The sequence below is a fragment of the Leptonychotes weddellii genome, chromosome 14, assembly GCF_054177405.1.
Source record: "Leptonychotes weddellii isolate Sample4059 chromosome 14, ASM5417740v2, whole genome shotgun sequence".
Taxonomy (NCBI): Eukaryota; Metazoa; Chordata; class Mammalia; order Carnivora; family Phocidae; genus Leptonychotes; species Leptonychotes weddellii.
Window position 1 is genome coordinate 45659104 of NC_138382.1, and position 14792 is coordinate 45673895.

Sequence of the window (14792 nt, forward strand, 5' to 3'; positions counted from 1 at the left end):
TATTCCTAGGTATCTTATGGTTTGGGGTGCAATTGTAAATGGAATCGACTCCTTAATTTCTTTTTCTTCTGTCTTGGTATATAGGAATGCCATGGATTTCTGTGCATTGATTTTATATCCTGCCACTTTACTGAATTCCTGTATGAGTTCTAGCAGTTTTGGGGTGGAGTCTTTTGGGTTTTCCATATAAAGTATCATATCATCTGCAAAGAGTGAGAGTTTGACTTCTTCTTTGCTGATTCAGATGCCTTTTATTTCTTTTTGTTGTCTGACTGCTGTGGCTAGGAGTTCTAATACTATGTTGAATAGCAGTGGTGATGGCAGACATCCCTGCAGTGTTCCTGACCTTGGGGGAAAGCTCTCAGTTTTTGCCCATGAGAATGATATTCGTTGTGGGTTTCTCATAGATGGCTTTTATGATATTGAGGTATGTACCCTCGATCCCTATACTCTGAAGAGTTTTGATCAAGAAAGGATGCTGTACTTTGTCAAATGCTTTTTCTGCATCTATTGAGAGGATCATATGGTTCTTGTTCTTTCTTTTATTAATGTATTGTATCACATTGATTGACTTGTGGATGTTGAACCAACCTTGCAGCCCAGGGATAAATCCCACTTGGTCGTGGTGAATAATCCTTTTAATGTACTGTTGGATCCTATTGGCTAGTATTTTGGTGAGAATTTAACACACAAGTCTTTTTAAAGTTTCAAAACCAAGCTCTGAATTTATTGAACTATTGAAATGGTATAAATGGGCCTAAGTGACTTACCTATGTTGTTGTTGTTGTTGCTTACAAGCAACATGTGCAGTTTTCTCCCTCTCTTGCAGTATTTTCTCAGTCAAGTCAGTGCTATTCTTTGGGGTAGTTACTTTAATCTAGATCTGTAGTACTATTACTCTTCCTATAAACACTACCCTGTTGTTTTTTCAGGTAACTTTCTAAGATTGTCCATCTATTCCATTTATATTACAATCCCTGAATCACAAAATTCTTCTACTATTGCTTTGCCTTTCTAAAGTAATTGTATACTTTATGTAATAATTAAAACCTCTCATATTTTATGAGAGAGAATATATAGCTCTGTAAAAAATTGAGATCTATCTTGTACAGAGGTTAAGAAAAAAATGAAAAGTAAATTCCTTTCCAAAAAGATGTAGCAAAAATTATATGAACATAGTCATGTCATGTGAAAATAGTGACAGCTTCATGTCCTCTTTTATTTATTTACTTGTAGGTATTTATTTTTCTTTCATTATTGCACTGGCTAGTAACCACAGTAAAAAAATGAATAGAAGTGTTTGAAATGAGTATCTTTGTCTTGCTCTAACCTTATTTTGTACCCAGGAAGTCCAAATGAATCTGTAACTATTATAATAAAAAGGAATTTAGCAAAGCCACGAAATACAAAGTCAAAAGTATTGTATTTATACACCCACACAATAAAAACTTAGAAATTTTTAAATAATATTATTTACAGTAGCATCAGAAGATATCAGACACCTGGGAATAAATCTAACAAAAGATTTCAAAGACCTCTATACTAAAAATTATGAAACACTAATGAAAGAAATTACAGAAAAACTAGATAAGATATGCCAAGTTCCTTGATTTAAAGACTGAGAATCATTGAGATGTTCATCTTCTCAACATACAGACTAAATGCAATTCACTATCAAAACTTGAGCAGGCTATTTAAAAGAAATAGACAAAAAAAATTTTAAATGTACATGCAAATGAAAAAACCTGGAATAGCCAAAATACACTTTTTTTAAAAAGATTTTATTTACATATTTATTTGAGAGAAAGAGTGAGAGCAAGTGGGGAGATGGAGAGGGACAAGCAGACTCTGCATGGAGCACGGAGCCTGATGTGGGGCTTGATCCCAGGTCCCCAAGATCATGACCTGAGTGGAAATCAAGAGCCAGACACCCAACCAACTAAGCCATCCAGGCACCCTGCCAAAATACACTTTTAAGTGAGGAAAAATATTGGAGGATTTATAATACAAGGGAAATGGAAATGTATGCCCACAAAATACTTGTATATTAATTTACGTCCTTATTCACGATAGCCAAGAACTGAAAACACCACAAATATTCATCAAAAAAGGATGTGAATAAAACAGTATATCCATACATCCACACAATGAAATAGTTATTCACAATAAAAAGAATTACTATTGACTCATGCAACATGAACAAATCCCCCAAAACATTAGGTAATGGAAAAGCAGTCGGACTAAAAGTTCACATTGTATGATTCTAATGATATTAAATCTAAATATGGGAAACCTCATCTATTGTGAGTGTTTGGTTCACATACTCCCCTCTTATGCCAAAGAACAGGACACCTGTACCTCTTCTACAGGGGACAAATTTAGCAGTGGGGAGGACCATGATCCATATGACACACATGCTTACACAGAACAAAGAGGACACACTGAGTCCTGGAACAAATTGGGAGAACAAGCTACCGCTTATAGGTATAGATTGTATTTCTGTTTGGGTAAAATAATCCCAATGCAAGACATTTAAAGGGATCTCAAAAGGGGGGCCTGGATGGAGCAGTCAGTTGAGTGTCCGACTCTTGGTTTTGGCTCAGGTCATGATCTCAGGGTCGCAAGATTGAGCCCCGCACTGGACTCTATGCTCAGTGCATGTCTGCTTAAGTTTCTTTCTCCCTCTCTTCCTCTTCCCTTCTCCTCTTCTCTTTCTCTCTCAAATAAAATCTGAAAAAAATAAAAATTAAAATAAAGGGATCTCAAAAGAAATGTCAGAGTCCAAGCCCACATGCAAGGACTACACGCTGCCCCATCAGAGCTATGTCCCTCACAAACCCCTGATTTCCTAGGTTAAAGGTTAATAAAAAGCAGTATCTATCACTCAAGCTATAGGTCAATCCCCAGGAAAAACAGAGTCAAGGAAAATTAACCCATACCATATCATAACAATGAGAACGTCTGGATATGAAGATGAATCAGTTGCAAAAGAAATGGCATAGAAACTATGCAAACATACAAGACAGAGGGGAAATGCAATGAACAATAGAACAAAAAGCCTGAATAAAACAGAATTCAAGTGACTTTTGTATCACCCGCTATTTGCCTGGTACAAACAACCCCATGACACAGGTATTATTATTACAGATCAAAGAAAGAAGAATATTCTTGTGCCATAGAAAAAGGCTCCTATCCCAACTTCATCTTATAGAGGCGGTTCAAAAGAAACATAGTGAATCGAAAAGATCCTGAGAACTTTAATAAATACCCCTGAATTGGAAAAGTACAGGCTGAGAGAGTGGGGGGATAATACATAATTTGGTGTAGTTCTTCTCAGTATTTTTCAGTATTGTTTTATTTATTTAAAGGATATAAAGTCATTTTCTTTAAAAATACAAACAAAATTACTGCATTACCTTTTAATTATTGATCGAAATTTCTAATACGTAACTGAATAGGGTCACAATGTCATCATTTTCTAAAGGGCCCACTTGTATATATAATTTCATCCCAATTTTAAATCCTTTAAGTCAAGTGCCCTGGATTCATTCCTTGTTTTCCCTATTGATGCATCAAGAACAAAATTAACAAATAAATAAAATGTGGACAAAGCAATCGACGGTGCTGGTGAGAATGTCACTAAAATAATTCACCATGAGCTATAGGCTGAGTGAAGAGTGAAGGGCAGTAAAGCCAGAAAGGGGATGACTTCACCCAAACCCCTTCTGTATTGACTTTTCCATATCTTACCCAGCAATATGTTAAGTGGGAGTGAAGGGAGCAAGTGCAAGAGGCAAGTAGGATAGAAAATGTGATCTGAGAATTTTAGAGATTGGCATTTCAGGGAGAACAGCTCTGTGTGGTAAAAAGATCTTAAATCTTCAGAAACTAGCATGATAACAGGAAAGACAATTAAGGTCCAGAGGTAAATCCAATAGTGAGGGGAAAGCTTGAGGTTATAAAAATGCTATTCTCAGTGAATTGAGATTTCCAGAAGGCCCTTGGAAAAAATTGATGGGATCTGCAAGAGATGGCCACAACAGTAGGGAAGGAAAAAAGAATGAGGACAAGAATATGGGGCCTGTGTAAGTGTTGAAATTCATTTGATTGGTAGATCTTTAATGGAAGGCAGAGGCTATCAGAAGGATTAATTCAACCTGGAGCCCAGCACATGTACATGGTTAGTAAACATTAAAAGAGCAAATAAATTAAATATCAGCCTCAGGTTTGCAAATGAGAACTTGGTGTGAATTTTTTTTAAAGATTTGATTTATGTATTTATTTATGCATGTACGCACACGAGAGAGAGAGAGAGAAGGGGGAGGAGCAGACGGGAGGGATAAGCAAACTCCACAGTGAGCAGAGAGCCTGATGTGGGGCTCAATCTCATGACCCTGAGATCATGACCTAAGCCAAAAATCAAGTCGGAAGCTGAGTCATCCAGATGCCCCTGGTGTGAAGTTTTAATTTACTTTCCAGAGGCAGGCATGTGGCTGAAAGAGACCAAAGAGGCAAGAGTATACAGTGGGGAAAAGACAGTCTCTTCAATAAATGGTGTCAGGCAAACTGGACAGCTATATGCAGAAGAATGAAACCAGACCAATTTCTTACTTGACAAAAAAAGAATAAATAAATAAATTCAAAGTGGATTAAAGACCTAAATGTGAGACCTAAAATCACGAAAGTCCTAGAAGAAAACATAAGCAGTAACCTTAGACATTAGCCTTAGCAACATTTTTCTAGATATGTCTCCTGAGGCAAGGTAACTTGTTGGGACAACACCAAAATAAAAAGATTTTGAACAGCAAAAGAATGATCAACAAAATGAAAAGGCAACCTACTGAATGGGAGAAGGTATTTGTTAATGATATATCCAATAAGGGGTCAATATCCAAAATATATAAAGAACTTACCACCAAAACACACACAAAAACAAACAACAAAAAGAATAATAATCTGATCTAAAAATGGGCAGAGGACCTGAATAGACATTTTTCCAAAGACAACATATAGAAGGCCAACATGAAAAGATGCTCAACACCACTAATCAGGGAAATGCAAATCACAACCACAACGAGATATTATCTCATACCTGGCAGAATGAGTAGTATCAAAAAGACAAAAACAAATGAACGAACAAAGGTAACAAGTGTTGGTGAGGATGTGAGGATGCGGAGAAAAGGGAGCCCTCACGCTCTGTTGGTGGGAATACAAAATGGTGCGGCCACTGTGGAAAACAGTATGGAGGTTCCTTAAAAAAAATTAAAAAGAGAAATACCACATGATCCAATAATTCCACTACTGGGTATTTACCCAAAGAAAATGAAAACACCAATTCAAAAAGACATACTCACCCCTATGTTTATTGCAGCATTATGTATAAAAGTCAAGATAATGGAAACAACCCAAGCATCCATCCATAGATGATAGAGTATCTTGCTATTTGTGATAACATAGATGGAACTAGAGGATATTATACTAAGTCAGAGAAAGACAAATACCACATGATTTCACTTATATGTGGACTCTAAAAAACAAAAGGAAACAAAGAAACAAAAAAATAGGAACAGAATCACAAGTACAGAGAATGAATTGGTGGTGGCCGGAGGGATGGGGGTTGTGGGAGGGAAGGCAAAATAGGTGAATGGGATTAAGAGATAAGAACTTCTAGTTATAAAATAAATAGGTCATGGAGATGAAAAGTACCACATAGGGAATATAGTCAATATTATAATAATGTTGTATGGTGGCAGATAGAAACTACAAAAAAGTATTTTTTTAAAAGAAATAATTTCATTAATATATCCATTTCCCTCATTGTAAGTAATTTCAAAGATTAGATTAGGAAAAATGGCATTATTTAGTTAAATTATATAAATGTGTTTATGACTCTCGAAATCCATTGCCAAATTGAATAGGAATAATTCTTTGGAATGCAGCCACAAATGATAGTGATGAACAACTCTGCCAGTTTTTTTCCCCCAACCTCAAGAACTCTGAGTGTTGTGAATAGTGCTTTCACATTTGCTAATTAAGGATGAAAAGGTTATTTGCATTTTCTTTGATAACTAATAAAATGTACTATTCTTTCTCTCTCTCGGTATGTATTACTTGTATTCTAATACAGAACATAGCATGGCAATGGAATTAATGTGAATGTGATGTCAAAATGATCTGGCCTTGAAATCTATTTTGCCTGTTTTCCTGACTCCTCTCCTAAACTATATCTAAGTCCAAAAGAAGACTATTATCTTACCTATTTTTGAAATGTCCAGCATTTAGTCCAGTATCTATCACTATTAGGGAATCAATAAATGTTTGCTGCTTTGAGCTGTGTCCGCAGGGGATTTACCTAGTTTCTCTGTTTCACTTTTCTAGAAAGTGAAGCTAGCAATGGTAAGGAGTCTAAAAGGTGATATGGATAGGCCCTCAAGCTTTTCTGTTTACCTTCCCCTTTATTTTCATATGGATTATTACAACTGTAGGTTTTCCCCTTATTTCCGCTTTCTCTTCATATGGATTGTTTCCCAGTTCCCTTTGTATGAGATCTTCACATAATCCAGTTATCAAAACTCTGTCATTGACAAATATTTCATTTTTTATATGCTTGCTCAGTTGTACCTCTAGGTAACCTTTCAAATGCCAAAGAAAACTTCTATTTGGATGCTGATCGGTAAAATATTCAAACGGTAGACTGACTTGGACAGGATGGCTATTTTCACATTTAGTGGAAACGAGAACATGATCCAACTCCCCAGTTACCTCTTATTCTTTTCTTAAACCTCAGGGAAAAGGAGACAAATTAAACATACAAAATAAACATAACCCCTCTGTTCATGATGGGCCATTGTCATTGGTCTGGTGAAGGCTCTGTTCTTAGTTCATTTCCATTCCATTCATAGCAAACCTCTCCTCTACCTTCCTCCATGGATACCCATGTCAACTGATGTATAAAATGTGTCTTTGGGCATGTCATTTTGTAGTTTTCTTCATATAGTTCACTCAGATTGCTTCGTGTCTGTTCCCCAAAATATTTATCTTTCTGTTATATTGTGAATGGTATTTATCAATTATATAATTTAGGTAGTTGTTGCTGGAACTCAGGCCACTTATATTTTAATTATTTTTCCTTACTCAGACCCTTAAGTAAACTTTTCCATTACATCTAATAGTTTTGAGTGGTCTACTCAGGATTTTTTACTTATGCCATGATGGATCTATGAATAATTATTTTTTCTATTTGACAGTATTACCTTATTATTATTATATCAACAAAAATTTCTACAATCACAAAAAAATAGCAATTAAAATGTGTGCTATTAGCCATTGCTATTTCACTTTTTAATTTAAAACAGTGTATTTATTATTCTACTATAGAGTTTGAAGTAACTAATAGTTTAAAAATCTTTTCCTCGCTTTGTCTATTTTATTTTGTTTTGTTTGCTATTTGTGATAACATAGATGGAACTAGAGGATATTATACTAAGTCAGAGAAAGACAAATACCATATGATTTCACTTATATGTGGACTCTAAAAAAAAGGGAACAAAAACAAAAAAATAGCAACAGAATCACAAATACAATACACAAATCTCTTTTATATATTTATTTTTTAGAGAAAAAGTGCAAGCAGTGGTGGAGCGAGGGGCACAGAGAGGGAGGGAGAGAATCTCATGGAGGCTCCATGCTGAGCACAGAAGGGTGGCAGGGAGGGGGCTGGATCTCATGATCTTGAGATCCTGACCTGAGCTGAAATCAGGAGTCAGACACTTAACCGACTGAGCCACCCAGGGGTCCCGTAGCTTTGTCTATTTTAAAATATGTTTCTTAGGGATGCTTACTGAATTTTAGCCAACATCTTTATTGCTTCTTATATAATTATCATTTTCATTCAATTAATTATATATCAATCACAAATCCCATTTAATCTTTCTTTACATATTTTTCTATTACAGCGGGTGGGCTTATGATACAGTGATCAGTGACACATCTGTAAATTCCCTCAGATTTTTAAATGGAATATGAAAGAAGAGAAAATCAGCAGTCTATTCCAGCTTTCAAAAACACTACCATCCACTGAAACCAGAACCACAGAGAAGGGACTCCACAACAGGTCTGTGTCCAGCACATACTTAAGATGTTAACCAAATTATGTAGACAACTGTCTGGAAGATGGAACTTCAGTGAGATGGCAAGTGTCTCTATTAACTCCTGACAATTCTTTAAGAAGCTCTAATACTATCACCCTGTGATAGATTAATTGTAAATATGCAAGTACTTTAGGTGCCAACTAGATCACCTCTTACATGTGTAAGAGCAATTAAAAAAACATTTAGTCATTATTCATCACTAATTATAATAATTCATCAAATGTCTACTGTAAGTTCTGATAAAGAGTAAAGTACGGCTCTATGTTCCATGAATTATAACTGCACAACTAAGAGATGGGAATCTCACCAATTAGACATTAGACCAGGGAGAAAACTACTTTGAAATCCTGCAGTGTTGCTTGGCACTAGCTACCACTCTTAGTGACCTTAAAGAATACGTATGATGGGCCAGCAGCCGTGACCACCATTTGAATCTCTGTGACGTGCAAGATAGGATCATTACCTAACTTACTTAACTCTGAATACCATATATTTAAAATAGGTTTTTAAAAACTAGGAGTGTTTTTCTTAGATAGGTTTTTCTAATTTGGCCTAAGAAGTAGTTTTTCCTCCTCCTTGTATTCACATATTAAAACTAGTGCAGAATGACATTTACTCTCATGTATTTAAGGCCTCCAAATTAATGAAATTCATTTGTCCTTTGACAAAAATTTAGTATTAAACTTTTACAGAAGATGGAGTTTGGGGCGCCTGGGTGGCTCAGTTGGTTAAGCAACTGCCTTCGGCTCAGGTCATGATCCTGGAGTCCCGGGATCGAGTCCCGCATCGGGCTTCCTGCTCGGCGGGGAGTCTGCTTCTTCCTCTGACCCTCTTCCCTCTTGTGCTGTCTCTCATTCTCTCAAATAAATAAATAAAAATCTTAAAAAAAAAAAAAAGATGGGGTTTGTATAATTAAAACGACACTGAGTTGTTTTTAAATCTCCCTTTGGATAATGTTGTGCCCCAAATGTTGTGTTTCCAAATATGCAAATTGAGATTTCAGCTAGAATTTTATGACTCATATCACTATTTATCTCTAACAAGAGATGTTCAATTTCAAAAAGAGTGATTTTACATTTTTCCGATGAGTACACATGGCCAGCTGCAGCATGCCCCTACACCGGTTAGAAGTTTCAAATAAGTTAGCTGATGTTACCTGAAAAAAATATTAACATATATGCTTAGACAGGTTCCCTCAAATCCCAGACTATTCTTTTTCATTATTCCTGAATGCCAGAGAAATAGGAGTCTAAACCAGGAATTAGGGATTGTTCCCTGCTTTTAATTAGTGCTTTTATATTCCCTTGAGAGAAGAGATAGGTTAGTAAGCAGTTGGCCTTGCTACCACGCACCATGAATAATGCTGCGAGAAATACTATAAAAGACAGAATCGTGCTCATAGAACAGGGCTGCAGCAGTTGTTACTTGGCTTGTTTTCAGTGGGAACTTCATCTAGCCAAACTTGGATCCATCCCATCATCTTCATATCCACATCCAGCTTGAAGGATTCCTGTGTTCAGTGAGTGCTCTTTCCTGGGATCTAGTATTGAGGGGAAAGGATATGGGCATGGCTTTCTTCTGGATCCATCAAGCCACGCAAAAAGGACTTGGAGATGTCATGTGCTGCTTCTATTGCTGAAATCATTAGGCCTTGTTTTAAGTGTCCAGAACTTAGCTGTGTTTTTAGGTCATGAAGAAGCCAATCACTGCGGCTTGGAGCCAACAGAAAGTAAATGAACACATGTAAGTCCTTATTTTAATGGACAAGGACTTCTAGATGAAAATATATCATGAGAAAAGTGACACACAGGAAAACATCATGAATGTTCCTACGGCTGGTCAAGAACATCTGCGGAGGTGACCAATATCATCCACACCGTCATTGAATCTTGTATCCCTGAGCCACGAGTTCTCCTCCTCTTTCCATAGATGAAACATTTAGCTTAATACACAGCTCCAGCAGTTTGTCCCTAACAGTGTCATTAGCTGACCATCTAATAGAATCGACCTCTATGTGAGATTTATCTGAATTTCCCTATTATTAGAAGCATACTGACCCATGCAATTATTGATGCAGAGATTTGATCTTTGTCTCCAATTAGTTTACTTTCATGATGATAAAGTGGGATAATGAAATGTTCATAGAATAATCAAATAGAGAGCCCACAACCTATTTATATCCATAATTTAAATATCACAGTAAGGTAAGTATTAGTTTCCAAATGCTGCTATAACAAATACCACAAACTTAGTGACTTTAAACAACATAATTTTGCTGTCACAGTTCTGGAGTCAGACATCTAAAATGGGTCAGCAGGCCTGCATTCTTTCTGCCAGCTCTAGGGGAGAATGTTTCCTTGCCTTTTCCATGTGGGCGAGAGGTTTCCCACATTCCTTGGCTCCTGGTCCTTTCTTCACTCCAATGTTGGCTTCCATTGTCACAGCTCTCTCTAACGCTGATCTTCCTGCCCCCTTCCCATAAACATCCTTGAGATAATGCTAGGCCCACCTCAACAATCCATCGTCATCTTCCCTTCTCAAAATCCCTCACATTACCACATCTGAAGAGTCACTTTTGTTCTGTAAAGTAATACACTCACAGAGTCCTAGAGTTAGGATGTGGGTATCTTTGCGGGCCATTGCTCTGCCTACTATAGGAAGCAATACCTTCCTCTCATTATATTTCCAGAAATACTGTCAAGAACGTTATCATGTTTTTCCCAAATGAGGAAACTGAAATCTAACAACATTGTACATGTCAGATCACATGTACAGGCTCATGTCTTTCACCACAGCACAAAGACAACAGGCTCACTGTCCCACCAGGCTCCCATGGCCATCCATCCCCTACTCCACATAAGCTTTCCATGCTTCCCAATTGCTAGCTAAAGTGTTTTCATTTTTAGCTTTAATAAATAATGCTGAAAATAATTGCATGTAGAACATTATCCCAATCAACAAGGAACCATGACATATATCTTTGTCAGTGCATACATTTTATTATTATGTTAATCACCATATATTACATTAGTTTTTGATGTAGTGTTCCATGATTCATTGTTTGCATATAACACCCAGTGCTCCATACAGAACGTGCCCTCTTTAATACCCATCACCAAGCTAACCCATCCTTCCACCCCCCTCCCCTCTAGAACCCTCAGTTTGTTTTTCAGAGTCCATCGTCTCTCATGGTTCGTCTCCCCCTCCAATTCCCCCCCTTCATTCTTCCCCTCCTGCTTTTTTTTTTTTAACATATAATGTATTATTTGTTTCAGAGGTACATATCTGTGATTCAACAGCCTTGCACACTTCACAGTGTTCACCATAGCACATACTCTCCCCAATGTCTATCACCCAGCCACCCCATCCCTCCCAACCCCCACCACTCCAGCAACCCTCAGTTTGTTTCCTGCGATTAAGAATTCCTCATATCAGTGAGGTCATATGATACAGGTCATACGTATGAATATACAGGTCATATGATACAGGTCATATGTATGAATATTATGCAGCCATCAAAAGGAATGAAATCTTGCCATTTGCGACGACGTGGATGGAACTGGAGGGTGTTATGCTGAGCGAAATAAGTCAATTTCACTTATTTATTTCGCTTATTTCACTTATTTCGCTCAGCATAACACCCTCCAGTTCCATCCATGTCGTCGCAAACGGCAAGATTTCTTTCCTTTTGATGGCTGCATAATATTCCATTGTATATATATACCACCTCTTCTTTATCCATTCATCTGTCGATGGACATCTTGGCTCTTTCCAGAGTTTGGCTATTGTGGACATTGCTGCTATAAACATCGGGGTGCACGTACCCCTTCGGATCCCTACATTTGTACCTTTGGGGTAAATACCCAATAGAATGCATACATTTCTATTAATTCTATAGATGTAGATACATAATGATGTGTTCAGGACAATCTATCTCAATTTTAAATGGAAATTTCTCATTTCTCCCATTGATTTATTAGGAAATCCTCTAAAAATCTATCCTAGTTTATTTCTTGGCAAACTGCAGTCTAAACTATTCTCCATGAAGAACGGTTAGGATTTAGGCCAAAATATTCTGCAAATACCCAAGGTGAAAAAAAATCTGACTTTATAGTCAAGAACCAATTAATGAGCAAATTGTACAAATTTTAAAATGCCATCATTTAGCTGATAGTCTAAAAGAATCCATATCAAAATTTTATTGTGGTGATTAGGTCAAAAGATGATTAGGTTCTCACGATATATATAACATCATTGCATTTGGTTCACCAGAGATTTGTTTAAGTCACCCATCCCCTCCCTTTCAACCTGTTTCTTACTTTTTAAAGAGCTGGATATACTCCACTGTTATCTGAGGCCTCTATCAGGTCTATGTGGAAAGCAGAACCACACTACAGATTTTAATTCTGCAGAGTTTTCAGAAAAGCTGAAAACATGGGAAGATCAAGTATCCAGAGATAAATCATCTGTGAGAAGTTGCTGTTACCTTTGAAAGTAGGGGTACATAGAGAAGAAGAGAAGATATCAGAATCCAGAAGCCAGGGTCATCAGGAGGGAGCTGTGATCCCAGTGAAGGAGCTGTCCGAGAGACCACCAGATAAGCCATGTGGAAGGGGCCACCAGCTGGGAGCTGGAACTCAGGAGGAAGAACGACAGGCGGGAGTTGGATCTATGGTGTGGGCTTCCAGAGGCGATGGAAACCATAGAGTAAAGAACTAGTGGCAAGATAGGGCTGTACAGAAAGAACTAGAATCATGGAGAAACAGCCACTGCTGAAGATTCCACCTAAAGTAGAGAGGTGAAGAATTAGCCTCGCTGTCCTTTACCCACTTCAATCTCCAGCCACTTAGGGTGAAAGAAAGTTGAATTCAATGGGCAATCGAACCTTAGCAACGTAGTTTTCAAGATCACTCCCTGCTCTAGAGAGAGAAACAGGGAGAGGGGGGAGGAGGAGAGAGGGGATAGAAAGTATGCCTGAAAATAAATAGTCACAGGTAAAATGGCTAGAACAATGGCCCAGAGAAAATAAAAGTAGGCATTAACCTTTAAGACAAATGTCTAATTTTAAATGTGATTTGCTCTACTGTTTACTTCTCACTGCTGAGTGGAAATCATTGCTGATCTGTTCTAATGTGCACCGGCAACAGGATTATTAATTCTTCTCAGTGTTGGATATAAACCTTTATCTGTTTGGAGAAGTATTTAGGCCCATTAATAAAAATTCAGTCAAGACACTTTCATGCCCTGGGGCAGTGGCCATTCCAGATTTGGCATATCTGTTAACCTCCTTATTTTAATATATAGATCTTAACATTATCCTCTTCTCAGTTCTAGTTACCTGAAAATATGTATATAATTATCATCCCCCAAATTAACAAGTATGCTCACATTTCCTATAACAGGGCTCATAACAATTATGAGGATTCAGGAGGCTGGTTTTATGCCTCCTTTTAATGAAGGAGAAACAAAGATCAGAGGTTTTAACTAACTTCATCCAAGTCAAACAACTAATAACAAGTAGCAGACCTAGAAATAAAATCCAATACTTAGGAAAGGAAGCACTTTGTTCTCTTGTCTAACCATTATGTTGGATACATAATTAACTCCAGTTACATCCTGGTAACTGCAAGATATGGAAGCTAGATCTTAAAAAAAAAAATAACAATGGTGGGTATGTGACTTAAATGACACTTTGAAGAGCTATTTACTATCAAACAATTTTGGCTTTTTGAGAAAACAGCGTGGTTTCTTTACAGATAGAAGATAGAAAGATAAGGAAAACTAATTTCAACAAATACTAAAATACTGCATTTGTGAATTCAATCTGAGAAACAAATGATTACTATGGAAAAAAAATCCTCTTTACAAAAGGAAAAGTGTTTGCCTTCTATTTAAGCAGAATCAAATGACATAGCACTTATTACCCTTTACTGGTCCTCTCCTTCCTTAGATTCCCACACTAATATCTTTAATTTTGCAAGGCACAGAATTTGTTAAATACCATTTGTGTTCCTCAGGTATCTTTGGTATATTTTTCTAGATGACTGCCGAAGACAGAAAATAAGTTGGACTGTTTTTGTTTCCCCAACGTTAATTTGATCTATTTTATCTTGCTTAGAAACACATTCTTTTATTCATGTGATTATTCTGTTTAAACCTAGAAAATTATGTGACAATTCAAAAAGCCAGTATTGTATTTAAATGTAACTATTATTTCTTGAGCATCCTCTCTCTCTTTGGTATTAGAATAAGGGTATCATTACCTGAATCACATAGCCTCATTTTTATAGTTACTATAAAACCAAAATAGTTGTATGGATATAGTGAAATACACACACACACACAGATACACATATATGTGTGCATACCTACATATATACATATGTATTTGTGCACATGTGTATCTTGTGGCTGGATGTACACTCTTATGTTTACAATGGACATAGAAGAGTAGAGACAGAAGGAGAGGTTAAAATGCTGGCAAAGTAGATCATCGCCTTGCAAACAGAAATGGGAAGAGCCTATTTATGTTTGTGCACCCCTGTGTGTATATATACAGTCCACAGAGTCTGTACTCTTTTGATCTATGATTTCTCATATTCACCTTCCCTGGGCTCCGAGATTGTAGGATCGGGGCACATG